The sequence below is a fragment of the Coloeus monedula genome (genome assembly GCF_965178545.1).
Source record: "Coloeus monedula genome assembly, chromosome: 18".
Taxonomy (NCBI): domain Eukaryota; kingdom Metazoa; phylum Chordata; class Aves; order Passeriformes; family Corvidae; genus Coloeus; species Coloeus monedula.
This window is the reverse complement of record NC_138798.1, coordinates 5,453,816-5,468,501: the sequence shown is the minus strand read 5'-3', so window position 1 is coordinate 5,468,501 and position 14,686 is coordinate 5,453,816.

The window sequence follows — 14,686 nt, the reverse complement described above, 5'->3', positions numbered from 1 at the left end:
GAAGGTTTGTTTCTCACAGAGGTGACGTCCCTGCAGCTCGCTGCATGTCAGGGTTTGAGGAATATACTTGAGTTGATGGGTAGGTTGTGTGCATCCCCTGACCTCAATCGTTTTCACACTGTGAGAGCTGCTGGGAAGTGGTTTGACACAAAGTGTTTATAATCTCCATCAGAAGGAAGGGAAATGATAATGGGCCCATCTTAGCAAGAAGGAGACAGCCACCAGCCTCCCTTCTAACAGTGGCCTTAAGCTCTGCTCTGATTTGAGCATTATAATTAGTAAAGAAACAAGCTGTAATTAAATTAGGGAATGGAAAGGCAGGAATGCAGCCACCACAGAGGGTGGTTTGGGGAGCTCCGGCCTGGCAAGAGGAGCCATCAGGGGCAGCACAGCCAGGACCACAACAGAGATTTTGTCATCATCTTATCCTGCTGAACCATACAAGAACTGGTCTCTGGAAACCAGCTAGAACTCTCCATAGAATGATGAATTCTGGGCTTTTGCTATGACATCAGGCCCCTGTTCTTGGTGCATGTGATTTTTATAGTCCCCACCAGCACCTGGGAGCTGGGGCTGGCTATGGGGGAGTGTCTGGTCCCCAGGGACCCCTCCAGCCCTGGGGCCCCATCAGAGTCACCACACATGCAGTTAGTCTCCAAGTGTCCTTGTTTTGGGTCAGGAAAAGGCTCTTTTGGGAAGAAAGCACTGCATCCGAGGTTCCTGTAAAGCATCCTTGGTGCTCAGGTCCCCTCAGCACCACCATCTCACTGTCCCCCAGGCCGGTGGCTGTGTGTGCACACCCGACCCTTCCCCTGCAGGTGTTCCTTACTGCACGAGGCTGCTCCTGAGCCCCAGCATGCCGGCACAGCCCATCCTTGGCTGAGTGGGAGAGACCTGCAGAGGGGCTGCCCTGAGCCTCCCTGGGGGGCACAGGGGTAGGGGTGGGTGCCAGTGCCCAGGGTGCTGCTGGCTCCGGCTCCTCAGAGGTGCAGCCAAGACGCTCCGGCCGTGCAGATTTATTTCCTGGCTTTTAGCCAGCCCAGGAATGGAAATACTCTAGAGGGTGAAAGGCTCATAGTCAAGAGCTCTTCACCTCTTCCCTGAAAGGACCTCTCATCCTCATTCACTCAGGGGTTTATTACCACTCCACTGCCTGAGAATAACTGTTTGCAAAGACAGAGCTTGGAAAAAATAAGCCGCCCAGGTGCCGGAGTGCTCAGACCTGTCAGTGCTGAATTCAAAGCAGAGTCAGTTTGGGTCTCTTCTTCCTTCTTTTATTTGGATCTGGAGGAGCAGGTGGTGGCTGCGGCTGATGGTTAGCCACCAAAGAGGCTTTACCTTAACGTATGTGCAAAGGTGATGACACCTTCCCTAAGAGAATCCCGAAAGTGGGGTCCCACTGTTGAAACTGGGAACTGCTAGCAGCAACACATCCAGTTCTTCTAAATAAGCCACGGGGAGGGTGAGGAGGACGAGGAACACAACAGCATATTCCCACCATCTCCTCCCATCACCCTGCCCAGCTCCTACTGGTTTTCATTGCAGGGTGATGGCACCAGACCATTCTGTTGCATTTATTCATCCTGATGTTCTTCCCCAAGACTTGAAATGCAGGGACAGGTCGTGGTGGTCGGCAGAAACCTTTCCCCGAGACAGGCCCCGTGGGATGGCTCTGGGGACACTGGCGGTGAGGACATGGTGTCGTGCACACCAGCAGCGCTGGCCCCAATGGCAGGAGAGGGAGGCCAGCGTGGGAGCAGGGCTGGCATGGGAGCGGGGCTGTGCCCACCGGCGCGGGAGCTGTGTCTGCCACCCAGGCTGAGGCTCCCGCACTGCCACCCGGCTCTGCAGCCCCGCGCAGGCTGCCTGCACCGCACCGAAACAGGCAGCTAGAAAGTAAACAGTGTCTGAAACCTATTCTCATTAGGCTAATTTACGAATAAATTACCATATTCAATGGCCTTATTTTTACTGCTCGTTAACAGGCCCATGATAGGATGATAATTATGGGATTTTAAGTGGCTAATGGCAGCTGGGGCGTCAAAAGCAGTTTTTACGAATCTGTTTATGGCAGGGAAGGTGACAGGAGGGTGGGACACTGAGATGTTGGAATCGCATGTCAGGGAAAAAAAAGCTTTAATTGTTGAGTATTTATTAGAGAGGAGGGAAGACTGTAATTTAAAAATGAAACTCTGAAAAACAAAAAGGAAATTAATTAGTCTCCCAGCGCTCCAGTGGCTAGTGCTTAAGGAGGACCTTGCTGGTCGGCAGGCGGCCTTCGAGGGTCCCCCAGGGGCACCGCGCAGTGTGGCTGTCCCGTGTCACTGGGTGCTGTCCTTTCCACACGTGGTGCAGGACCAATCGCTGATGCTGCCAGGACGAAGGGGGCTCTGGTGCAGCAGCAGCAGCCGCCGGGTGTGAGGGGTGTGAGTGTCCAGCACGGTGCTCCCGCCAGCAGTGGGTGCATCCCGGCTGTGCCGTGCCAGGCTGGGTCACTGTCCCCGCTGCTAGCAGGGCTGCTGCGCATCTCCCTCCATCTCCCTCTCCCTCCGTCCCCGTTTCCCAGTAGCCGGTGTTTTTCCCAGTGTTTAGCCTGGCTGCTCATCATCTCCCATCTCCACCGATTCATCTTGATCTTTCAGTTTAGTATGCAGCGCTCGGAAAACAAACACGTACCAGACTGACAGTGGGAATAAATATCGTGGAGATGTTGATTAGCATTTGATCCCAGCTGGGCCTCTGGAAGCTGCAGCACTGGAATGCCTTGGCAGTTTTTTAATGCTGAATAATTTGATTAGATCAGTGGCTGAGCCTGCTGCTCGCGGTGAGATAAACCCTCCCCACCCGCCGCCCCCCGCACGCCGCTCCCTCCCTGCCTGGCTTTGCTTTCTTTTATGGGGCCTTAAATACGTCGTTTAATCAACTCTACAATTTCAATTTAGCACAGTTGTTGACTCGCATGGATGATAAGGTTCTGGAGACCCCACAGACTGCTGCCTGCTCTAACTGTGCCGTTCTCCACGGCCTCGTGGCTTTGCTGCCGAGCCCGGCCTGGCCCAGCCCGCGGCTGCCGGAGGGGCTGTCCCTGAGCCGGGCTGTCACTCAGCCACGGGGACATCTCCAGCCTCTCCGCTGTGCGATCACCAACGGGGACGTGTCCCCTCTACGCGGTGACACGAGAGCGACCAATGGTTTGCGTTCAAAACCACAGTAATAACACTTTTTTTGTTGTTCTTTCCAAACGCTGAAAGCGTGAAGACACGGGGAGGGTGGGGGTGGGGGAACTGCGATTACCCCAGACCTCAGCAATCCTAATTAAACACGGATTTCTGAAATTTCCTTCTCTCTCCCTTAAAGAGAAAAGAGTGGGGCACACTCCTACACTATCGAAACCACTTCTACTTTTAACCTAATTTAAATAACACTCCTGGCATTCCTTTCTAATAGGAGAATAATCAGTTCAGAGGATGGCCAGTGCGAGTGGGGCGAACAACCCTGACTCTTCCACTGCCGGTTTTCCCAAAACACCCTGCTGATGGCTATTTCCAAAGTGCATTTTAACTATCTTCGTATTGGCAGAATATCACTTAAAAGCAGCCGAGCTTCCCCTGAACCACCGAGGCTCCACAGTTCCATTTCTCCCCCTCCGTCAAAACCGGGAAAATCCTGAATTACAAACCCAGCCTTTTCTATCGGAAAAGAATTCTTTTATCTGCAAAAGCAAAAACTGTGTATTTTCAGCCACTGACCCAATCCCGGGTAAATAAACAGGCAGAGACTCCCTGTGTTTGCTGACACTCATTAGCATTCCCGGCGGGTGTGAGGGTGATACTATCTGACAACCACCAGCTCAAACTTTCTCCCTTCGCTTTAGTCTCTTGTGATTCTCACGCACAATAAACAAACCGGCTCCTGCTGCTGCCTCCAGCCCCCCCCTGCACCGCTCCCGCAGCCCTCCCGTACCTTCCCTGACCTCCCGCACCTCCCTGCACACCTCCTGCACCCCCTCCGCACTCCCTCCGCACCTTCCACTCCTCCCGCACCTCTCGGACACCTCGCACACCCCCCCTACACCTGCGGCACAGCTCTGCGGGACCCGGGAGCGCTGGAGGGCTTGTCCCAGTCGAGGGGAAGGATACAGTCTGCCAGTGCACAGACACCTTGGCGAGGTGGCTGAAGTGGGATGGGCAGCAGGTGCTGGAAGTGCTGCTCTCACCCCTCGGAGCAGGGACAACTCTGGGGATGTGCTGGCATTTGAGTGCAACAGGTACAGTCTAGACCCCACTGAAACCAACGAGAGCCACAGGCTCCAAGGAGGCCGAGGCAAGTCACATCAAACGAGGAGGTTTGATTTATGGTGAACATTAGATCCATCTCCAACTGGTAAAAGAACATGTTAAGAGCATAAAAATAGCCATAGTGGCTCGTAACTGGGAGAGAGCAACGGCGAACACCCACTGGAGAGCACAAGCACAGAGCAAGTGAACAATGATACTTCATCAAACACTCTATTAACCTCCAGCAATTTATGGCTCAGGATCCTTCAAAGCCAGAAATAATGTCTGCGTATGGGTGTATGATGGATTTTTCTGACATTAATTTGTCCGGTAACTTTTTGAACCCATGTTAATTTTAGTTTGCACAGTCTTGGTGAAAGATCTGAGAGCAGCCTCCTTCCTGCTGGGTTCAACCTCTGCCAGCCCCCTCACACCCCTCGAACCAGCAGCTAATCCTTGTTCACTGTCCTGCGTTTACAGATTTCTGTTGTGTCCCTTCTCAGGCTGAAAAGCCTCACTCCAGGGAATCCTGACTTTATCCTCACTCATCCCTGGGCCCCTCTCTGGACCCTTCTCACATCTATTGCCGGTTTTGTGTCGTGGATTGGGAGCAGAACAATGCAGGGTTCAGGGTAGGGCTGCCACACAGATGTCAGTAACACCACAGTGCTTTTTCTTCAATCCCTACTTTCCCCCTAATAATTCCCAATATTTGGTTAGAACTGCTGGATGTAGAACTAGTGTTTTCACAGAGTTATTTATTGCAGCCTTCAATTTCCACTCCTGGGTGCTGGCCCCCACTAGAGAGTCCTCCATGTTCATCAAGATGAGATTTCCAGTTCTACAACCCTCCCTGAGCTCAAGATCTTACATTTATCTGCCTTGAGTTTCATCCACCCCTGCCCAGCCTTCCAACACCACATCAGCTTGTCCCCTGTTTGTCCCAGTTCTCCAGCTGGTGGATAGTCCCACAAGTGTCTGATGTGGGCACTGGGGCCGTGGACAGCAGCTCCACCATCTCTTCCCTGTCACTATTCATAAAAACTGGTTGCATTAATCACCTTTCACACCTTTCATACTAAGAACACTTCCCCATCATTGGAAGTGTCCGTGGCCAGGACAGGGCTTGGAGCAAGCTGGGATAGTGGAAAATGTCCCTGCCCATGGCAGGGGGTGGGATTGGTTTAACATTATGGTCACTTCCAATTAAAATGAAAGAATATAAAATACCAGAATTAGATTACTTATATCCCATTCGAGCTGCTGGGCAAATATTCCCCATCTCCTGTTCTTCATAACTGTGCGGGTGATTTGGTTCCCTTAAAACTCTGACATCAACACTTCACCTTGGACAGGTACAGCCACAAGCCCATGGCTCTGAGCTTGCTGTGCTTGTGCAACTGCCCCTGCTCCGAGGCACAGCTGGAACCAGGGCAGGGCACATGGGAACAGGGCGCAGAGAGAGTTATGGGTGTCAAAAACTGCAAAATGCCACAGACATGGATGCAGGAACCAAGCCTTTGGTGTCAAAGAAGTGACACTTCCAACAAAACACGAGGTTGTTGCCATGTTCAGGATGCACAAACAACCGGATCCCTGCATCGGCCTCTCTGGTTGTTGTGTACCCTCTGCACAAGGTGCTTTGCATAGAATTAAGAACAGGATTTGTTTCTTCAAACTTTTGCAATTTTAACATCTGCTTGTTTTGGTAAATCTGACAGGGACTCTCTTTTGTCTCTTTTATTTTATTTTTTTTTTAACCAAAATTCTATGAAAAGTGTTTTTAAAAGTGCTAACTGACAAGCCTACACAGGCTGCCTCCACTCAGGGAGCACTCTGCACAGTTGTTAACTTGTTAGACAGGAGCTAGATTACAATCATAAATAAATGATTTGCTGTCTCCTTACATTCAGACATGTAGCTTTTAAAGTGTAGCTGTCATCCCTGAATCAGATTTAGTCAAATGCTGTGTAACTGCAAAATTATCCTATCCTTACCTTTTTTTATTCTCCATATAATGGACAGTTAAATTGGATTTTCAAATTTGAAGTGCATATGTTTTTCAAATCCCCACAGGGTTGCCATTTTTTCATTTCTAAAGCAACTCACTAATGTTTATCATTACCACACAGAAATATTACAATTCTTAAGGGGCACCTTATAAAATAAGTACAGGAGAAATATGCTTTATCGTCTCAAAATGAAACCAATTTCTCAGCTGATTTGCAATTTATTTACATGTTAGCATTTGATTTTCTGCTGATTTATAGCCCCACATGCCAGTGTCTTTGCTGCTTTCTAAATAAACACCATCAGGCTGGGGAAGCCAATACTGAATTACAGAGCTTTGTTCCAGCTCCTCTCTATTAATGAGTTAAATCTTTTACCAATAGTGCCTGGTCTCCCCGAGCACTGAGTGCAAGGAGAAGTCATGCATGGTATTTTATAAGGCTGGAGTTGTGGTATGCTATAAATAATCAGGAGGTGTGGAGAATCCAAGGGGAAAATAGAGATCTCAGGAAAAGCACAAGTGAAAAATGTGGTCTCGCAATTATTCTTTTTTTCTAAGCTATAAATTTGGAGATGCAGCCACAGCTCATGGAAACCAGTGCTGGGGACATTTTATTTTACTCAGCCATTTAGGACTTTCCTTCCATGGCAGCTTTCCAGGGTACCTGCTGCACACCTGGGCTCCTGCATCCAGCGTGTTCCCACCGCATCCATGAGGCACACAGGTAACGCCAGCCCGTGCTGAGGATTGTTTCCAAGTAAGTTTTTTAATGGCAGGTAAATTATTCATTGGCATGTAAAATAATACTCTCAGCCTTAACTAACGTGGTAGTAAAAAATAACCCCTGGCAAAGACCTCACCCTTCCAAGGTTTGGTTCATCAATAAACAATCGGAAGGGCCCAGCGTGGCGAGGGGCGATTCGGAGGGAGGGGGCTGAGATTCGAATGTGCATCAGTCTGGGGGAAATGCACCTTTTCCACTCTGTAAGCTGCATGTGCAAATTCTGTGGATAATTAATGCAACAGTTCCTTCAGCAGCATCAAAAGACCCACTGTTTAATTCAACATCCTACACGCGCAGTGTGACAGCAGCGAGGAGCGTTATCCCTGGCAGTGAGTGACAGAGGACATCAAGTGTTCCTCTGGAATGCTCTTGCATCTCGCCCGAGTGGCACCTAAGGTGTGGCTGAGCTGCATTAATGATGGGAGGTGCTGCCAGCCCATGCCAGGCATGCTCCCGTCGAAAATGCCAGCTTGTCTGGGCACGGCGCCGCAGCCCCCCCATCCCTGCAGCTGAAGGACTCACTCCACTGATGCTGCTGTGGTCACCAGGACATCTTGGAGGAGCTGGGAAGGGATCCGGCCACTGCAGACACCTGCAGAGAGGTCATGGAGCTGACATTCAAAAACCAGACACCAGCACCAGCATGGGCTCAGTGCTGCTGAACTGGGGCCACCTGAGCAGCCCTTCTGGTACCTTTCTCCTGCCAGGACCACGCGCCCCACAGGTTTTCCAGCCTGGTGATTCACTGGCTCTGTCTCAGGTGCTGGAGCTCAAGTGTAAAAAAGGCAGAGCAGGTCACAGCTCAGTTTCTTTGGCGAAGTCACAGTGGCTTTGACACGGTTTTGGATCACCTGCTCCGGTGCTGCCGTGGAACGAGCTGGTGACGGATGCTCCCCTGCCCTTGAGCTCACCCAGCCTCTGCTGGGGAGCGTGATTTGGCAAACTCCAAATCCTGCATCTCAGCAGTTCATTCCAAAGCTTCAGGAAGGGCCTGGCCAAGGAGGAGCCGGGTCTGTGATCTTGCCCCATCCCTCCCCTGGGGGCACTGGGTCCTCCCCCAGGCAGGGAACCGGCTGTGGCAGCCACAGCAAGGCAGCAGCGAGGCTGCTTTGTGCCTGTGCACATTTGTGCTTGCTTAATGGTGGGGGTTTGTTTTTTCCTGTTGACATTGATCATAATTGTTACCCCATCGATTGACACACAGACTGCTCGGCGGAATAACAAGGAAATGCTCCGTGCCAAATTATTCACTCTCCACTGGCTAAATCGCGCATCCTCCTGCAATCAAACCACAACCGCAGCCGCAGCTGGAAAACAAAGGTCCTGCAATTCCGAGCGGAGATGTGGAGAGCTGGGCAAGGAGTGGTGGAACATCAGGCTCCCGGTGCTCCCACCGCCTGTCAGTGACGGGCGTGTGACAGCAGTAACGACACTGCCAGCAGCGCCGGCCCCGCCGTCTGTGCAGCTCCAGCCACAGGGAGATACAGGAGGGAAAACGGATGGCATCGACTGGAGTGAGCTGAGCATCCAAATCCAACGGAGAGCAAGGCAGAAAACTCTCTTACCATTAGAATTGTGGATTTTGGAGCCTAGGGTCTGTCCTGTAACCATGCATTAAAAATAACCCATCCGAATTTGGGTTGGTTTAAGGTCACATGGCTCCATGGAGGTCAGGGGCCAACAGAGCACTGCACCTCTTGCCTTGTCGGGGAGCACTGGGATGGGATGGGCTGTGGCTTGGAGCCAAGCTCCGTGCCAGCAGCGAGTGGCTTCCCTAACCCTGTCCCAGGAGCGTGGAAGGTGTCACCTGGGGATGAGCAGGCACTAGAGAAACATCAGCAAAAGTACACTCCTCCTCCAGCAGGAAAGTTTCCTTTGCTGAAAATCGCAGCTCTCCCATTTAATCCTCATGAATATTCATCCGTGCGGGGATCTCATTCAGAGGGAGACCGAGAAGAACTGGTGGGTGCTTATGCAAAAACACAAACACTTGACACCAGAGATGCTTGTTTAGCTGATGTGAAATCTCTCCAGTTTTCTTTTCCCAGTACATACACGGGCTTGGTGGGATGAAATACATTATCCAGAGAATCATTCATCAAAGGCCTGGAACAACGCAGAGCGCATGTGATGGATAAGGAAAATGGCCACCTCGCCAGTGCCTTAAGGACAGCCAGAAAGATGTCTGATGAGCGAAAACCTTCCCATGGATTTGTGCTGGAAGCAGGGTTCAATAGGGGACTGTATATAGCACCGAGTGCCAATCAAACAGAGTCATCTCTGCAAATCTGTGGCACCATCTCAGAGGGAGCCGTGGCACAGCAGGGGCTGGGCTGCGCAGGATTAGTCAGGAGCTAGAAAGGGATTAGGAAAACCTGATATGAAAATGCTTCACTTTGTGTGCATTTTCGTAGTGTGAGACTGTATAGGGAGAGCTGTTATCCCACGGGCTGCCAGGCAGGAGCAGGGAAAAACAATGAAATGTATTTTGGGGAAAAAAGAGGAACTAGGGATGAGACATCCTCCCAGTGTGGGAAGAACGTTGCTGAAGGACCTCTCCTGACTTTTGGGGAGCTGGACAGGCGCCATTTGCAGGAACTCCTGATAAGCCTTCCCAGGCTTTCCTTGTTTTCTTTTCTGTTGTTTTGAGTTAAAGCTGTTGTCAGAGGCAGCTCCCTGCTCCCTCTTACAGCACCCTGACCCCGCACCCCTAGCCAGGAGTTCCTGGATGGAGTTCACATCCATCCGCTCCCTGCAGGACCTGCTGCTACTGGCGGGCTCTCCAGAGTTTCCTTTTAAGAAATCCCGGCAGAGAACGGGGGAAGTGGGTCCTCAGTGGCGTGAGTGTTGCAGAGCTCCGAAATAACCCGGGCTAACTAATGGCTTTGCTAAACACTGCAGTGGCTGGTGATGATCTCCATGGCCATTCCCTGTGTGAGAGGGTTGAAATCTGCTGGCGAATCCCGACATTTTTGGAGCCATTGTGGGCCACATGCTCCGAGGAGCGCTCGCTTCCCTGTTCCACTCGACTGCAGCTTCGCCGTGATGTAGCAGATTGTTTGGAGGGATCCATGTCAGGATATTTTAGGGAAGTCAGCGCTAGCACTGCTGTGAATACAGCATCTCTGTGCATCGTACAAATCCCTTCCCTGCTCGGAACGAGCCTGGCAGCGCGGAGCTCTCTGAGGGCTGCTGCAGGTGAAGACGGAGGGGCTGTCGTGGAGGCAGGTGGACCCGCACAGCTCTGCGGGGATGGAGCCTGACTGTGCAGCAGCGCTCACTGTAATCCTAACGAGAGCCCGAGGGGTCCCAGCAGGAGCCGGCCCCCGCAGGATGTGTGGCACCCTTCCCCGGCACCGTGGGCAGAGCGCTGCTGACAGCGGGCACTTGCACCCGTGGGCACCGGCGCCGCGGCTGCGTCCTCCTGAGCAGCTTTGGAGGCTGTTTGGAGATTGCAGCAGGATGACTTCGTTCTCATCAGCCCACAAACTGCTTAATTAGTTCAAAATTTACTCCAGATTAACTTGATTTGAGCTCTCCAGTCTGCGGTTTCGGCTGCCTCCCGGTGCCCCCAGCCCCTCCGGAGAGGGGAAGGGGCTGGGATGGGGGAGCAGCGCCAGGAACACCACCCCGGCCGCAGGATTCCCCTGCTCTCACGCTCTGCATTGGAGCTGCAGAGTCTTTCAGCAAAGCCAATTTCAGTCAACCTGGTTTCTCTAAAATACATCGACTTCAGTAGTGTTTTGTACAAAGGGAGGGGGGAAAAAAAATCCTAAATATTTTCCTTGGGATAAACTCCCGTGTTAGAGCCACGTCCCTTTCATGCTGTTGCACATGGGCTGATATTTAAGGCAGGGACTTATTGTATAACCCAGTGCCTGTGGGATTAAAAAAAATAAAAAAACCCCACAGTCTCCATGGAAATGGAGGCCATATCTTTTGAAAACTGTATCAGAGCTCTCTATCCTCTCCCCTTTATCATTGTATTTTAACCTACCAGCTGCATATTTAAGAGCAGAGCTTGCAAGATGATCTTACCCTTTTTTATTATTTTCCCTTATGTGTTAAGGGAGGGAATACTGACAGGGACAAGTGACAGCTCGCTAATTATTCCCTTACTGCCACTGCTGTTCTTGTTTTGGACGTGTTGCTCATTTTCCTCTGCTCTTCGCACTGAATAATGCATGGGTCCCTATCAGTATTCATGCGGTACCTTCGGGAACTGCCAGCCTAACTAGCTGATAACTGATTCAGTTTGTAACCGGTGCCTTTGGGAGTTGCAAGGAAAAGTAGCCAAGAACAAATTTAACACTTCTTTCTCATTGCCTCAGAACATCAAGGAGAGGTACAGGAGGGCTGCGCACGAAATCCATTCGTTGCCTGGAGCTGTTGGAGGCGCAGAACTGCAGCTCGCGCGTTTAACCCAGCGCCCGCGGCCGCGGGGTCAGCGCGATCCAGATGGGAGCGCCGGGAGGGAGCGGGCCGGGCCGCCGCCATCCCAAAGCAGTTGTTTTCAGCAGATGCCCTCTCTAGGCTTTGCAGGGAGGTGCCAAGAAAAGCCACCCCAGAGCCATCTGTACTTCGGAGCGGCAAATAGTGCGAGCCTGGTGCCGGGAGCGCTCCGGGCTATCGGCTGCTATCGGCGTGGCACGAGCACATCGCGGCGGGGACCCTGCCGGGCTGAGCCGGCCCCGCCCGCACCCCCAAAGTGCAAACTGCCAGTGCCGGGACACCAGGCTGACCCCGAGCAACACGGAGCCTGATCCCTTACAGCAAGGTCTGTCCTGCTTCAAAGCAGCTTCAAGAGCCCCCTCCCATCTCAGGGAGCACACAAAGCGAAGGAGGATGGGTAGAAGGCATATCCGCTCTTGCTCTGTTAAATATGACTGTGAGAGGGAAGAAGGGGAGAAAGTGTGGCATTAGTGTTTGTTAGAGGTGCCTGGTTATGCTGGTGCTGCAGGAAACACATTTCCTGCCCCACAAGTGGGGAGGGATGGGCTCGCTCACCGTACGGAGCTGCTCCGCGGGAAGAGCGCTGCTCCCTCCACAGAAGGATGAAAAACTGCTCGGAGCAGTTGGCTGAATATTCTTACTCGAGCTTTTCATCTGACATGTGTCAGATGGTGTGACCTTAACCACCCGTAATGGCATGACCTTAACCGCTATCTTCACAGCTTTGCTCCTCTCCAAGTGCAGATATATATATTTAAAATACTGCTGTGGAGGAAGAGATGCGTTGGGTTTGGGGTTGCGTCAAAGTTGTCAGACGTGTCTTCTGCAGGAGCTGAGAGCAGATGGGGAGATGACCTCGTAGGCGTCCATCATGCATCATGCGAGGGACAGAGGTTCAAGCAGGAAAATTTTAAAGGTCTTTCTTGGAGCTTGCACTAGGAACTATTTCCGTGGTTCAAACACAATGAACTTTGTTGAGGAAGTTTAGAAGCTCCTCTCTCAAATAAAGATGATCCAGACAAGCGCTAGGCAGGAGGTGAGGTTTGTGCACGAGGGACTAAGCTCTTGAAACACAGGCAGGCTTGGGAGCAAATTCATCAAGACCCAGCAGAAGAGCCACATCTGGGCTGTGCTCAGACAGGACTGGGGTGTGGGGGTTCCTCACTGACCCCCGAGTGCCATCAGCCCCTTTGGACATGGAGAACAGGCTGGAGGGATGTGGTGACCCAGCTCAGGGAGCTCTTGGCTCAAACAAAGCTGCTGTGTCTTTAATTGGTTCCTCTCCACTGTTCCCATTTCAGGCTTTTCTGCACTTCCTCCACTTCCCTGCTCCCAGTGCCTGTTGACCAAGTGGCCACAGCAGAAAATCCTGGGTGATCTGTCCCATCAGCCCTTAAAGAAACACACAGGCGAGGCAGTCACTGACAGCCAACCGCTGGGGAGGGGACCAACCTCTCTCTCCTTCTGGGTTGTGCAAAACTTGGCTGCAGTTTGTATTTAGAACCGCTAAAACCCATGGCTAATTGGGCAAAATTAGTGACATCTTTTAAAAGGTAAAAAGCAAGTTAAATAATGCTGATCTCTTCATCACGCTGGCTATAATTACAGCACAAAAAAAAAAAAAAAAAAAAGGATGTCAAAGAGAAATTGAACTGCAGAATTGAAAATCCCTCAGCAATGACTGCACTCAGATTCCTTGCCCCCAGCCTGCTGGAGAGGTTTGGCTCCGGTGGCAGTGGGCACATTGTGGGCTTGGCAGCGTCATTCCTGCGCCTGTTCCAGGGAACAATTCTGCCCAGCCGTAGTAAGCCTTGGAAAGGCGTTCACCAGTGTCTGTGGTGCCTCTGGGGAGCCCCTTGGAAGACAAGGAAAAAAGCCTCAAGATACTGTATGTCAGTCTATCTCTCACTATAATTACCTTTATTGATTGGGGACTCATTTACATTTCCATATCTCCGAGTTTCCTGTTAGTGTGCCTGTTTAGATGTGTTCATGGATCAGATTTCAAGAGGTTTCATCCCAGGGAAAAAAAAGCCTTGTTATGTATGAACTCCATGCAAATTTCAAAGGAGAGGTGGTGAGGCTTTATGGCAAGAAATAACACCAGAAACTGTCAGATGAGTGGAAGGAGAGAAGAGGGAGCGGCCACGGCAGCAGAGCCATTTGTCACAGCGTCCCCAGCACATGGAATGCTCTGCACAGAATTCCTCCTTTTAGTGGAGCCCAATATTTTCTCAAAATAAAGAGCAGGAAAACATGAGGAACACAGAACCACCAAACCAGAAATTCTTTTCTCCTACAGGTTTGTGACGTGTCCCGAGGGGAGAGCTGCTCTTGCAGACAGGTACAGAAATACCTGCTTAGCTCGGGCTCGGAACTGGCTGGGAATGGCTGCTCTGGCCCGAACACTCTCCCTTCTGCTGACAGAAATCCCACTCCTGTTCTCTCTGGCCAGCCCTGCCGTGCCACCCCACGTGTTCTCGCTGCTGGCAGAGCTCACCCAGCCGTGGTGCCCCTTCACCCCAGTGCCACGAGGACCCCTGAGCCACCTCCCAAGGGAAAGCAGCGTTTGCCTCTTGGCTGGTGCATGCTGGGTGTGGGGAAGAGAAAGTCTGCAAGTGGCAAAAATACCTTTTGATGACAAGAGGGGAGCAGTGAGAGTGCCTGGAGGGAGGTTTCAGGATGGCAGTAAGTAGCTGTGATCCCCAGAGGAATTTAAATTGCCTTGCACTGTTTCTCACCAGAGTGAGAGGGAGAAGTGGGAGAGGGTCTTCTGCATCTCCCCTGCATCACACAGGCCCCCAGTCACAGCACATCTGGGACCAGATGTGGACATGTGCACAGCACTGCTTCGCTGACTGGGGGCATCCCAGTTAGCAGGGCTCGGACCAGCCGATGTCCTGACCCAGTGGTCATGGCTGCAGGGCTCTCTGAAAACAGCCCTCACCTCCCTCTGCAGCCCCTTGCAGGCTGCCTGCTCTGTCTCACCCAGACTAGACACAGAATCTGCTCCAAAATGGATGTTTTTCACATTAAAGGGCTGCACAAACATTTTATTTCCCATTTGTGGCCCTTTTGCAAACAGCAGAGAATCCACTCTTTCCTCCAGAAGATTTGTGTCTGAGGGAGCTCCCAGGCTGACATAAAGCTGCCCATACTTTC